Raw genomic sequence first — 14542 nt, forward strand, 5'->3', positions numbered from 1 at the left:
TTACTTTGCATCTTTATTTCTCTTTATCATAAAAACACCAAAAAAAATATCTTATCATATCTATCAGCTCTCACTCTCGTAAGTGACCATGAAGGGATTGACAACCCCTTTATCGCGTTGGTTGCGAGGTTCTTATTTTTTTGTGTAGGTGCGTGGGACTTGAGCATGATCTCCTACTGGATTGATACCTTGGTTCTCAAAAACGTTGGGAAATACTTACGCTACTTTACTGCATCACCCTTTCCTCTTCAAGGGAAAACCAACTTAGTGCTCAAGAGGTAGCAGTCGGCTGCCTTCGCAGCGAGGCGGGACATCTCTCGTGCTTCCTCTTCCATGCTCGCCTCTCCCTGGTGGAAATCTCTTGACCCAGAACTCACGCTGGCCATGGCTTGATTGACTTGATTGTTTTTTGTGGATGAGGAGTTGAGGAGGAATCTGCAGTCATCTTGGCATAGTAGTATTTATAACCGAGTACTACTAATACGCTCCTATGTGGGAAACCGTTTAGGTTGTGATCGCTGTGAACAGGTTTGCAATTAAATATAGCGTGGTAGTAGTAGTAATTTGGAATGTGACGAGACGCGCTAAAAAATTATTGACGGTTCTAGTTTCGAAGTGCGGCACTATTCCCGGATGGCGTAACGTGGGCACGTGTTCTCGGCCGTGGTGTAGCATATGCCATGGTACTAGTTCTTTTTCTACTGCTGTGTACGTGCAAAAACTGGCACCGTCGGATACATATCTTACGCTTATGGGGCGTTCGACAGGAATAGCCTCGTGGCGAGCTATAGACTAGTCTTTTTTCAGACGCGTTACACCTATCTCTCGGGACTTCTTGCACGCACCATCACTGCTCCCTAGGTCAATGCCACCCACATACACTTGTACTCTGAGTTTAGTACGTTATACAGGAAGAGAAGAGGTGCACACACGCACTCGTCCTCTCTCACACACGCATCTGTAGCTAAGAATTGTAGTGTTCTCAACCATCTGATTGGCTCTATCATAGGTTTCACGTTGCTCCTTGGCCTTGAGATTGAGAAGTTTAAAACGCGGAGGCTAAGATGGAGGCGCGAGATTTTGGTTAATGTGCGGGCCGCACACGGCACCAACACGACACGAGCTTCGTCTGCCTGGTGCGCATGCAGTCGGGTGAGTTGTCCAAGTATAGACACAACCAGGCCCTCGTTGGTATCCGCGCCTCAACTTAGACTAACCACAATGGGTAGTAACATAGAGTAGTAACATAGAGTAGTAACATGGGAATGTTACTACCTCTATAGTGGGGAGTAACATATGTATGGTAACATGCAACACTTCATTTATTAGGCTATAGACTCATCTTCCCTTGATATGTGTGATGTTACTCATACTAGTAGTAACTAGCTATGTTACCACATGCTTCTCTTTATTGCCTGCCACATCATCTATTTTATCTAGATATGTGTGATGTTACTACCTATGGTACTCCCACTGTGGGTAGTCTTAGGCTGGTCATAGTGTAGAGTAACATAGACTACTCCCTCCTTCCATCTATATAGGGCCTAATGCGTCTTTCGAGGCTAACTTTGACCAAATATTAGAGCAATAATATATGACATGCAACTTACACAAAGCACACCGTTAAATTCGTGTGTGAAAGGAGCTTTCAATGAAATAATTTTCACATTGTGCATGTCATGTACTATTAATCTTGTCAATAGTCAAAGGCGGTCTTAAAAAACGCATTAGGCCCTATATAGATGGAAGGAGGGAATAGTTACTAGTCTATGTTACTAGTACCTTCATAGTGGGTAGTGTCATATATGTGATAACATAGTACTACATGTCTTCATTTATTAATTTGTAGACTCATTTTGCATTGGAAAGCGCTATGTGATGGTAACATATTATCAGCTGCACCATGAAACATATTTTCATACTATATAGTTTTAGTATGTAGATGTTCATATTTTTTTATACAAATTTGGTCAAACTTTATGTAGTTTGACTTTGACCAAATCTTATATGCGGAGTAAAAAGAAACGGAGGGAGTATGTTACTCTATTTGCCTCTCTCCTCATTAATTACTTGCCACCTCATCATTTTTGCTTATGTGGCATCTATGTTACTACCTGTGTTACTCCCACTATGACCAGCCTCATGCGCAGAGAAATTAGGATTGGAGGGAATACTACTAGTAGTACTACTTTGATGTGTCGCGTCAACTCGCACAAGTATGCAACACTTCCTGAACAAACAAGCATATAAGCTGTTATACTTACTTCTTGTAAGCAGTTATACTTCTTACCCAAAGGATCTTTATATCCAACAAACACAAAATATCCGTTCGACTGTTGGAAATTACTTGAACTACTGATCTGATGTCGAAGTAATTGTTGCATCGCCACCAAAGCCCACCATCTCTTAAGCTAAAGTAGACCAAGCTAACCCCTATATTATCATATTACTAAGATAGACAAAAGGCACTGTAGAATCATTTAGGACGTGAGCTTGTCAATCTGAATGTGGAGGGACACCAGCTTAGCCCCGGCCAGCAGCTTGGGTGGAACTGTGAAGAAGGTCAGCTCGTGCATAGCGACGTCGCCGGGATCCTTGCTGCTTGTCACCTCCATTTCCACCTTGATGGCGTCGGTCCTGCCTTTGGGCTCCCCCGGCGGGCCGTTTGCCTGCAGCTTCGCCACGTAGTGCGGTAGTGGGGACAACCCCGCTCTGACGCAGACGACCGACATGGCGATAGGCGCACCGATGTCGAGCACGCCGCCGACCAAGAAAAACGTGCAGTCGTCCTCCTCCGCGAACAGCAAGAGCCGTGTCTTCGAGAGTGGCACTTGCAGCTGGAGCACCTTGCCGTATTGGATCCTGTGCACGGGCATGGGATGCACGGTGCTGATGTGGTGGGAGAGCACCGGCGGTGGGCCTTCATAGCCGCAGACAGGCATGGGGCATTTGCAGGGCGCGAGCGGACACACGCTCTGGTGATTGGCGAGCTTGTGGTAAGTGACATAGAGCCCACAACCTTCGTGCGGGCACTCTACCTTCACCGAGGAGAGGACGGCGTCTACCGCCGTATTCCGCACGTCGAAGCCACCGCCGCGCTCGCACTTCTGGCACTGCCGCTGGTTCCCGGGGCGCTCGACGCGGCAGTCCGCGCAGGCCAGGTGCCCTCCCTTGCACTGCACAAATCAATCGAACAACACATCAATCAAGAAACCCGCACCTTGCTCGATCAGCCGAACGGACGAGGTGTATTCGAACCTCATACACTGGAGGCTTCAAGGGGCGGAGGCACAAGGGGCAGTGGAGCAAGGTGAGGTCCATCGAGACCATAGAGAGCTCCATCGTTGGGTCCTGTTCCGTCTGCATGATCTCGCCCTCCTCGTGCACAACCATCTCTCGCTTTATTAGGGTTGGGGCATTACAAAGCTTTACCGTCACATATTCATACTACTTCAAGGTGCATTAAATCAACACATGCAAGTATCAAAAGGAGAGTCACAGCATGCATGCATGCGTTGTAATTAATGCATCGGTAAACGCAAATTATTGAAATATAGCGAGTGCAGTGCTTTGATGTGTCGCGTCAACTCGTACAAGACCGAGAAGTTTGATTACTACAACACCCTCTCGCGTTAACCGCACCTGCCTTTGGCTACATGACAGGTGGGCTACCCACCTGTTGGACCCACCTGTCATACACGCAAAGGCAGGAGCAGTAAGTCAATGAAGCTGCATCCCTCCCTCGCCCATGAGCGTGGTGGCTGGCAGGACTAGGAGAAGCTTTCGTTCGCTACACGCTCTCCCTCCCGCACGTGGTGGACATGCAGCACTTCAATCGGTGTCAGGTGGCCAGAAGCATACTGTAGTACTCCTCCACTGCACTAGTACTCCATTGTTGTTCAACTTCCCGAAGAGGCAAAGAGCCAAGCGCAGCCCGGACGCTCGTGTGGCAGTTTCAGAGTAGTCTAGGATAGCGTGTACTGTGCCTGTGAGCTTAAAAATCGTTGGGGTCGGCTCCATGCTTTTTTTATTAAAATAATCTTCTGGCCCAACGTGTCATCCTGGTGATTGTAGTTTGCACGCTCATCTGGTCAAGAAAGGAATATATATTTTAATTTGTGGTGGGGTAAATGTTAGAGGTTGCAGCAAATGGAGTATTGTACACCGCGGGTCTTTCAGCCAAGTTTAGAGGCAACCATGTGCGGCCAGTGCTATCAAGTGTCGCGTCAACTCGTACAATGAGGAGAAGCTTGATTTTACTACTACACGCCTTCTCCCTCGCCCATGCGCGCGGTGGCTCATAGACGAGGATAGGCTTTTGCTTATAGTAGTACTACAACAAGCTATCTCTCCCGCTCGCGGTGGACGGACATGCAGCAGTGGATTCGATACTGTAGAATGATACGTCTCCAACGTATCTATAATTTTTGATTGCTCCATGCTATATTATCTTCTGTTTTCGACATAATTGGGCTTTATTATTCACTTTTATATTATTTTTGGGACTAACCTATTAACCGGAGGCCCAGCCCAGAATTGCTGATTTTTGCCTATTTCAGAGTTCCGCAGAAAAAGAATATCAAACGGAGTCCAAACGGAATGAAACCTTTGGGAACGTGATTTTCGGAACGAACATGATCCAGGAGACTTGGACCCTACGTCAAGCAACCAACAGGGAAGCCACAACGTAGGGGGCGCGCCTACCCCCCTAGGGCACGCCCTCCACCCTCGTGGGCGCTCTGTTGCTCCACCGACGTACTTCTTCCTCCTATATATACCTACGTACCCCCAAACAATCAGATACGGAGCCAAAAACCTAATTCCTCCGCCGCAACCTTCTGTACCCATGAGATCCCATCTTGGGGCCTGTTCCGGAGCTCCGCCGGAGGGGGCATCGATCACGGAGGGCTTCTACATCAACACCATAGACCCTCCGATGAAGTGTGAGTAGTTTACCTCAGACCTTCGAGTCCATAGTTATTAGCTAGATGGCTTCCTCTCTCTTTTTGGATCTCAATACAATGTTCTCCCCCTCTCTCGTGGAGATCTATTCAATGTAATCTTCTTTTGCGGTGTGTTTGTTGAGACCGATGAATTGTGGGTTTATGATAAGGTTTATCTATGAACAATATTTGAATCTTCTGAATTCTTTTATGTATGATTGGTTATCTTTGCAAGTCTCTTCGAATTATCAGTTTGGTTTGGCCTACTAGATTGATCTTTCTTGCAATGGGAGAAGTGCTTAGCTTTGGGTTCAATCTTGCGGTGTCCTTTCCCAGTGACAGTAGGGGCAGCAAGGCACGTATAGTATTGTTGCCATCGAGGATAACAAGATGGGGTTTTTATCATATTGCATGAATTTATCCCTCTACATCATGTCATCTTGCTTAAGGCGTTACTCTGTTCTTATGAACTTAATACTCTAGATGCATGCTGGATAGCGGTCGATGTGTGGAGTAATAGTAGTAGATGCAGGCAGGAGTCGGTCTACTTGTCTCGGACGTGATGCCTATATACATGATCATACCTGGATATTCTCATAACTATGCTCAATTCTGTCAATTGCTCAACAGTAATTTGTTCACCCACCGTAAAATACTTATGCTCATGAGAGAAGCCACTAGTGAAACCTATGGCCCCCGGGTATATCTTCATCATATTAATCTTCCAACACTTAGTTATATCCGTTGCTTTTTTACTTTGCTTTTATTTTACTTTGCATCTTTATCATAAAAATACCAAAAATATTATCCTACCATATCTATCAGATCTCACTCTCGTAAGTGACCGTTTAGGGATTGACAACCCCTTATCGCGTTGGTTGCGAGGATTTATTTGTTTTGTGTAGGTGCGAGGGACTCGCGCGTAGCCTCCTACTAGATTGATACCTTGGTTCTCAAAAACTAAGGGAAATACTTATGCTACTTTGCTGCATCACCCTTTCCTCTTCAAGGGAAAAACCAGCGCAGTGCTCAAGAGGTAGCAAGAAGGATTTCTGGCGCCGTTGCCGGGGAGGTCTACGCAAAAGTCAACATACCAAGTACCCATCACAAACTCTTATCTCCCGCATTACCTTATTTGCCATTTGCCTCTCGTTTTCCTCTCCCCCTCTTCACCCTTGCCGTTTTATTCGCCCTCTCTTTTTCGTTCGCCTCTTTTTCGTTTGCTTGTCGTTATGGCTAGTCCTCTATCTTCTCCGTTGTCTCCCGAGAATGAAGTTCTAAATTTTAAACAAAGGGAGGGAGAAAATCTAAAAGACGCTTGGTATAGAATTTGCAATGCTCAAAATAGATCTGCCAGGAAGCAATCTACTTCCATTCTTCTCCGCAATTTTTATGTAGGCGCTAATCCTTGGTATAGATATATCCTTGATACCATTACCGGAGGGAATTTCTTGGGTAGCCATACTTTTGACTCTTATAATGCTATGATAGATTTATTTGGCTCACCACCTCTTTTGGTTAATGGAACTATGTTAACTTTGGAGCATGTAATGCAAAGACTTGAAATTATTGAAAATAAAGTTGCTACCGTAGAGTTAATTGAAAATCTGGATAAAAAGATCCACAACCAAATTACCCAATATGGATCCAAGGTAGGAGTCACTTTGAAAAATATTAAGGAAAAGGAACCCATAGTTAATGAGAGAATAAATCAAGATTCCACTAGAATCGATAAACTTGAGGGTATCATTACCAACTTGGGAACTGCTTTTTCTTCCGTAAAGAATACTCCTAGTCCCCCAACTAAATTTCCAAGCTTATGTATGTTCCTAAAAATAAGGCTGAATCCTCTAGTAAAGAAACTGCGGATCTTAAATCTATAAGTATTCATCCCAATCTTTTTGCTTTCATTAAGGAACCATTTGCTACAAATGAATTTTTCGATCTTGTTCCTAAAAGTTTGATAATTAATAGAAAGAAAGAAACCCTAAGGGATGATAGATGTCTCATTGAAGAATTTCCTACCAAAGATGGCAACACCTAGATCTACCCTTGCTTTTATGCCTAGCTAGAGGCGTTAAACGATAGCGCTTGTTGGGAGGCAACCCAATTTTTTTTAGTTTTTTTTTTGCTTTTTTGCTTCTGTTTAGGAATAAATACTTGATCTAGCCTCTGGTTAGATGTGTTTTTATGTTTTAATTAGTGTTTGTGCCAAGTAAAACCTATAGGATCTTCTTGGATGATAGTTATTTGATCTTGCAGAAATTTCCAGAAACTTTCTGTTCACGAAAACAATTGTTAAAAATCACCAGAACGTGATAAAATATTGATTCCAATTGCTGCTGTTCAATAAACAAATTTTCTAGGTCTTCATATTTTGGCTGATTTTTTGGAGTTCCATAAGTTTGCGTTAGTTACATATTACTACAGACTGTTCTATTGTTGACAGATTCTGTTTTTCGTGTGTTGTTTGCTTATTTTGATGATTCTATGGCTAGTAAAAGTGTTTACAAACCATAGAGAAGTTGGAATACAGTAGGTTTAACACCAATATAAATAAAGAATGAGTTCATTACAGTACCTTGAAGTGGTCTTTTGTTTTCTTTCGCTAACAGAGCTCACGAGATTTTCTGTTGAGTTTTGTGTTGTGAAGTTTTCAAGTTTTGGGTGAAAGATTTGATGGATTATGGAACAAGGAGTGGCAAGAGCCTAAGCTTGGGGATTCCCATGGAACCCCCAAGATAATCTAAGGACACCAAAAGCCAAAGCTTGGGGATGCCCCGGAAGGCATCCCCTCTTTCGTCTACTTCCATCGGTAACTTTACTTGGAGCTATATTTTTATTCACCACATGATATGTGTTTTGCTTGGAGCGTCTTGTATGATTTGAGTCTTTGCTTTTTAGTTTACCACAATCATCCTTGCTGTACACACCCTTTTGAGAGAGACACACATGATTCGAAAATTATTAGAATACTCTATGTGCTTCACTTATATCTTTTGAGTTATATAGTTTTTGCTCTAGTACTTCACTTATATCTTTTAGAGCACGGTGGTGGATTTGTTTTATAGAAACTATTGATCTCTCATGCTTCACTTAGATTATTTTGAGAGTCTTAAATAGCATGGTAATTTTCTTAAAAATAATCCTAATATGCTAGGTATTCAAGATTAGTAAAAACTTTCTTATGAGAGCGTTGAATACTAAGAGAAGTTTGATGCTTGATGATTGTTTTGATATATGGAGGTAGTAATATTAAAGTCGTGCTAGTTGAGTAGTTGTGAATTTGAGAAATACTTGTGTTGAAGTTTGCAAGTCCCGTAGCATGCACGTATGGTAAACGTTATGTAACAAATTTGAAACATGAGGTGTTCTTTGATTGTCCTCCTTATGAGTGGCGGTCGGGGACGAGCGATGGTCTTTTACTACCAATCTATCCCCCTAGGAGCATGCGCGTAGTGCTTGGTTTTTGATGACTTGTAGATTTTTGCAATAAGTATGTGAGTTCTTTATGACTAATGTTGAGTCCATGGATTATACGCACTCTTACCCTTCCATCATTGCTAGCCTCTTCGGTACCGTGCATTGCCCTTTCTCACATTGAGAGTTGGTGCAAACTTCGCCGGTGCATCCAAAACCCGTGATATGATACGCTCTTTCACACATAAACCTCCTTATATCTTCCTCAAAACAGCCACCATACCTACCTATTATGGCATTTCCATAGCCATTCCGAGATATATTGCCATGCAACTTTCCACCATTCCGTTTATCATGACACATTCATCATTGTCATATTGCTTTGCATGATCATGTAGTTGACATAGTATTTGTGGCAAAGCCACCGTTCATAATTCTTTCATACATGTCACTCTTGGTTCATTGCATATCCCGGTACACCGTCAGAGGCATTCATATAGAGTCATACTTTGTTCTAGTATCGTGTTGTAATCATTGAGTTGTAAATAAATAGAAGTGTGATGATCATCATTTTCTAGAGCATTGTCCCAAGTGAGGAATAAAAAAAAGAGAAAGGCCATAAAAAAGAGAAGGCCCAAAAAAATGAGAGAAAAAGAGAGAAGGGACAATGTTACTATCCTTTTACCACACTTGTGCTTCAAAGTAGCACCGAAATCTTCATGATAGAGAGTCTCTTGTTTTGTCACTTTCATATACTAGTGGGAATTTTTCATTATAGAACTTGGCTTGTATATTCCAACAATGGGCCTCCTCAAGTGCCCTAGGTCTTCATGAGCAAGCAAGTTGGATGCACACCCACTTAGTTTCTTTTTGTTGAACTTTCATATACTTATAGCTCTAGTGCATCTGTTGCATGGCAATCCCTACTCCTTGCATTAACATCAATCGATGGGCATCTCCATAGCTCATTGATTATCCTCGTTGATGTGAGACTTTCTCCCTTTTTTTCTTCTCCACATAACCCCCATCATCATATTCTATTCCACCCATAGTGCTACGTCCATGGCTCGCGCTCATGTATTGCGTGAAGGTTTATAAAGTTTGAGATTACTAAAGTATGAAACAATTGCTTGGCTTGTCATCGGGGTTGTGCATGATGAGAGCATTCTTGTGTGACGCAAATGGAGCATGACTAAACTATATGATTTTGTAGGGATGAACTTTCTTTGGCCATGTTATTTTGAGAGGACATAATTGCTTAGTTAGTATGCTTGAAGTATTATTATTTTTATGTCAATACAAACTTTTATCTTGAATCTTTCGGATCTGAATATTCATACCACAATTAAGAAGAATTACACTGAAATAATGCCTAGTATCATTCCGCATCAAAAATTCTGTTTTTATCATTTACCTACTCGAGGAGGAGCAGGAATTAAGCTTGGGGATGCTTGATACGTCTCCAACGTATCTATAATTTTTGATTGCTCCATGCTATATTATCTTCTGTTTTCGACATAATTGGGCTTTATTATTCACTTTTATATTATTTTTGGGACTAACCTATTAACCGGAGGCCCAGCCCAGAATTGCTGATTTTTGCCTATTTCAGAGTTCCGCAGAAAAAGAATATCAAACGGAGTCCAAACGGAATGAAACCTTTGGGAACGTGATTTTCGGAACGAACATGATCCAGGAGACTTGGACCCTACGTCAAGCAACCAACAGGGAAGCCACAACGTAGGGGGCGCGCCTACCCCCCTAGGGCACGCCCTCCACCCTCGTGGGCGCCCTGTTGCTCCACCGACGTACTTCTTCCTCCTATATATACCTACGTACCCCCAAACAATCAGATACGGAGCCAAAAACCTAATTCCTCCGCCGCAACCTTCTGTACCCATGAGATCCCATCTTGGGGCCTGTTCCGGAGCTCCGCCGGAGGGGGCATCGATCACGGAGGGCTTCTACATCAACACCATAGACCCTCCGATGAAGTGTGAGTAGTTTACCTCAGACCTTCGCGTCCATAGTTATTAGCTAGATGGCTTCCTCTCTCTTTTTGGATCTCAATACAATGTTCTCCCCCTCTCTCGTGGAGATCTATTCAATGTAATCTTCTTTTGCGGTGTGTTTGTTGAGACCGATGAATTGTGGGTTTATGATAAGGTTTATCTATGAACAATATTTGAATCTTCTGAATTCTTTTATGTATGATTGGTTATCTTTGCAAGTCTCTTCGAATTATCAGTTTGGTTTGGCCTACTAGATTGATCTTTCTTGCAATGGGAGAAGTGCTTAGCTTTGGGTTCAATCTTGCGGTGTCCTTTCCCAGTGACAGTAGGGGCAACAAGGCACGTATAGTATTGTTGCCATTGAGGATAACAAGATGGTTTTTTTATCATATTGCATGAATTTATCCCTCTACATCATGTCATCTTGCTTAAGGCGTTACTCTGTTCTTATGAACTTAATACTCTAGATGCATGCTGGATAGCGGTCGATGTGTGGAGTAATAGTAGTAGATGCAGGCAGGAGTCGGTCTACTTGTCTCGGACGTGATGCCTATATACATGATCATACCTGGATATTCTCATAACTATGCTCAATTCTGTCAATTGCTCAACAGTAATTTGTTCACCCACCGTAAAATACTTATGCTCATGAGAGAAGCCACTAGTGAAACCTATGGCCCCCGGGTATATCTTCATCATATTAATCTTCCAACACTTAGTTATTTCCGTTGCTTTTTACTTTGCTTTTATTTTACTTTGCATCTTTATCATAAAAATACCAAAAATATTATCCTACCATATCTATCAGATCTCACTCTCGTAAGTGACCGTGTAGGGATTGACAACCCCTTATCGCGTTGGTTGCGAGGATTTATTTGTTTTGTGTAGGTGCGAGGGACTCGCGCGTAGCCTCCTATTGGATTGATACCTTGGTTCTCAAAAATTGAGGGAAATACTTACGCTACTTTGCTGCATCACCCTTTCCTCTTCAAGGGAAAACCAACGCAGTGCTCAAGAGGTAGCATAGAAGCAATAGTAGTAACATCATTGTTCGTCTTCCCGAAGAGGCAAAGAGCCAAGCGCAACCCGAACGTGGCAGTTGCAAACCTTGGAGCACGCATATAGCCAGGCTGTTGGATGAGACAAAATTGCTATGTGAGCCCACTATTACTTGCTAGTATAGGCATGTAAACCAGAAAGGAGTATTTGCCTTTCTAGAGATTTCAACAAGTGACTAGACTACACCGAGCCGGAGTACATATGGAGCAAAATGAGTGAATCTACACCGTAAATAAATACGTAGTTCTCTCGTTTTCCTCTCCGCCTTGGTCGCGGTGCACAATAGGCACCATAGGCACCTCGTCATCGACGGGAACATCTCCTGACACGCGATAGACGCGAGCGGCAGTCGCCTCCATAGGGGGGTAGCGGTTCCCGAGACGTTGAACGGTCAATGATGCATCCTCAATTACATGCAGAGGGAATTAATTGGAGAAGCAGAATAGAGCCAGCACGATGTGAATGCAACAGAGTTTGGATTCTCATATAAAGGCGCCCCACCACTCCAATCCATCTACTCCTAGTCTCTGCGCAACACTGCTCACTCCAATCCAAGACCAAGTGACCAAAAGCCAGAAGCACCTATGGAGGCGATTGACGCGAGCGGCAGTCGGCTGTGCCAAATCATCCAAGGCATCGGCCTGCGGCCCCGCACCGCGCAGCGTTTCCAGACGGTGCTGGTGACCGCCGGCGTCGTAGCCCTCGCCGACGCCGGCTTCGCCTCTCGCATGGACGACATGATGGTCAACTCCATCCGCAAGTTCACCGCCGTCAAGAAGCGCGCGGACGACCTTGCCGTACTGCTCCAGCCCGCGCGCCCAGGCTCCTCATTGCCTGCCACCCTCATCGGCCTACATGATGAACTCTTTCAAGCCCTGGTGGCCCTGCAGCTGCCGGAGGTTATGACAAAGAATGTGCACCTCGATGCCGCGCTCGTCGTGCAGCGCCTCACCATGCAAGAAACCGTCGACCTGCACATCCACGTCTACGAGGAAATTGTCTATATAGGCCACTACGAGGCCAGCGAGGACACAAAGACGTTGGCCTTCTTCTAGCGGCTGGAATCTTTGGACACCATTGTTCAAAAGCACATTGACCTGGCCACGAAAGCCGCTTCTACCTAGCTGTCATTCGGTGGGCCGGCGCACTGAGTCGAGGACGTGGACGTCGTCGATGGATGCATCTCTTCTTCTTGCCTCCTGTAACCAGCACTGCTTCGCCTCCTGGCCTTAATGTTTTATTAGTATAGGAGTATATGGCATTTTTATTCCAGTCGTAACACTTTCACTGTGAGGTGGGGCCGCAGTTGAGCAAACCAACCATCGGCAAATCCCCACCCCGCCCACCGGGCGTCGGCTGAGTTTGGAATTAGAAGAGAGAAACGAGGGAGAAGAGTAGTTGTAGCATGGACGCTCTTGTCAGATGGGACTCAAGTTGATAGAATAGGAGTACTGAGCACTCGTACCTCTTTTTTTAGGGAAAAAGTCATCGTATGTCTAGTACTACCACTAGTTGGGTGCGTGTGACCTATACCTGTCATCACTTTAGGTCTCCTTTTTGAACCGCAGCTACGCTTCACCGTACATATTTTTTCACGCATTTATCCTCCTATATGTACTCCTAGGCTATTTCTGCGTGCTCCCTTTCACCGACATGTGGGACATAGAGCATCTGGGTTGTAGTGCATGCGCTACTCGGAGCATATGCCGGGGTACTAAACATTTCAGACTTCACGAATTACATGCAAACCCCCCGCAGAAGAATAAATAAATAAATGAATTACTACATTAAACCGGATTATTCTCATAGAAACCGGAGCACGTTCATTAAATTTTGGACATAACACGTTTATAAAAAACTACTGGACCTAAACCAGTCTAAGGGCCTCTTTGATTCACAGGATACTGAAAACACATAAATGGGGAAAGTATGATGGCGATGAACCGAGACGAGGAGAACTGTAACTCAGTTAGAGGTTAGAGTTAGATTCTAACCCTGAACTAACTCTAAACCAAAGAGGTGTATGGATGGCAGGGTTAGATTGACAATAAATGTTCTTTATCAATCATTTGACTACTTTGGACCCTATTTCCTGCCGGATTTAGTGTGGCCGGCTCTTGTGTGGCCTCCTCCCGCTCACAATTTACATAAACGAACCATCTTTACAAATCAAGCATGCAAATCATGATAAATTTTACTTTGTCCATACAATTGAGATATCCCACTTAAACAAACAAGTCCTCAATCAAGCTTCACAAAAAAATACACTCCTTGAAACAAAGCACATTGTTTGGAATATTTGAGGCTATTCCAACCCAAACTAGCTCTAACTCAGGGATCCAAACAAGAGGAGTAGTACTGTACATGCTACAGTCTGGACCGTAGCACATTGTTTTTTATGGCCATATTAGCACATTGTTTTCTACTGCTGATTCACTGGGCTGCCATGGTTCGCACTCCTCTGCCGTGGTTCGCACTCCTCCTACGTACTTCACCGACATGTGGGAGAGCCAACATCCGAGTCGACGTGTCATGCACCAGATTAGAGTGCGGAACGGAAGGGGGGCATCACCCCGGTCGTACCGCCAGTAATTCATGACTATAGTGAGTAGTCAATTCACAAGTCTTTCCAGCAGTAACTGATACGCCCATTTTGCATCATGCTTTTATATCGACATTTATTGCATTATGGGCTGTTATTACACGTTATGTCACAATACTTATGCCTATTCTCTCTTATTTTACAAGGTTTACATAAGGAGGGAGAATGCCGGCAGCTGGAATTCTGGGCTGGAAAAGGAGAAAATATTAGAGACCTATTCTGCACAACTCCAAAAGTCCTGAAACTCCACGAATGTCATTTTTGGAAATAATAAAAAATACTGAGCGGAAGAAATACACTAGGGGGCCACCACCTGCCCACGAGGGTGGGGGGCGCGCCCCCTGCCTCGTGGGCCCCCTGTTGGCTCTCCGGTGGCCATCTTCTGCTACATGAAGTCTTTCATCGAGGAAAAAATCATAAGCAACCTTTCGGGACGAGACTCCGCCGCCACGAGGCGGAACCTTGGCGGAACCAATCTAGGGCTCCGACAGAGCTGTTCTGCCGGG

This window comes from Triticum aestivum, chromosome 4D, assembly GCF_018294505.1.
Source record: "Triticum aestivum cultivar Chinese Spring chromosome 4D, IWGSC CS RefSeq v2.1, whole genome shotgun sequence".
Lineage (NCBI taxonomy): Eukaryota > Viridiplantae > Streptophyta > Magnoliopsida > Poales > Poaceae > Triticum > Triticum aestivum.